Genomic DNA, 959 nt, shown 5'->3' on the forward strand with positions numbered 1-959 from the left:
ACAGAAGACACATCTTCAAAGAAAATCAGCAGGAAAAACCCAAAACAAAAATTGCAGTGTGATTGGCTACTAAAAGAACAAACACGTTGTTCGCTGGGAAGCCATCAAGGCAAGCAATCAAGTCCCTTGAGAACAAGCCCCACTCCAAGACTGAAACTCAAAGGAAACATATGAACAGGCATGTAAACTTGCTGGTGACCACATTGGTCTACTGGTGAGTGGAAGAGGGGGAAAGGCAGCAATGAAGAAATGGGTTGATCTCTCTCTCATCTCCAGGCTCTCATTGGCCTGGAGATGAGAGAGAGAAGAGAAAGGACTGTTTGGCCCAAAGTGTGGTGAGACCTGGGGACTCCTGAGCCTATGGACAAGGAGACATGGAGGCCTGGAGCTGAAGCAGCTGATATGAAGTGAAGGAGATGCACAAGAATTCCCAAACTGCAGAAAGTACCCATTTGACCTAGTCTTGATGACTTGATAATCAGAACTAGACTAGAGGAAGTTAAAAATTAACTTTTGATAAAGGAAATGAGTGTAAATTGCTGCAATTTGATGAACTTGATCTATGCTTATGGATTTAGGAGCTCAAAATACCAAATGAGAGGGAAAGAATCTTCACATAAAGTATACAATGCTGTATACAATACATTGTATACAGGGGAGATCGGGATGGGCAACTTAGACATTGGCTAAATGAGGGGGCAATAATGGCATTAAGTGACTGGCTTACAAGTTTTCAAGAGGGAATTTGGTTTAAGAGTGTGCAGGTCAAAGCAGAGTCCCCACTGAATAGTTTTCATTTTGTCTACACATATCTGGTAAAAAGAGATGGGGATAAGATTCTTATGATTCAATAGTGAATAATTGTTACCATGACTAGTGGTGACTGTCACAACTGTAAAGATAGAAGTTATATAACAAAAATGGGGTAGTAGTTAATGTTACAGTCTAGAAACAGAGGA

The sequence above is a fragment of the Chrysochloris asiatica genome, unplaced genomic scaffold, assembly GCF_000296735.1.
Source record: "Chrysochloris asiatica unplaced genomic scaffold, ChrAsi1.0 scaffold00041, whole genome shotgun sequence".
Classification (NCBI taxonomy): Eukaryota; Metazoa; Chordata; class Mammalia; order Afrosoricida; family Chrysochloridae; genus Chrysochloris; species Chrysochloris asiatica.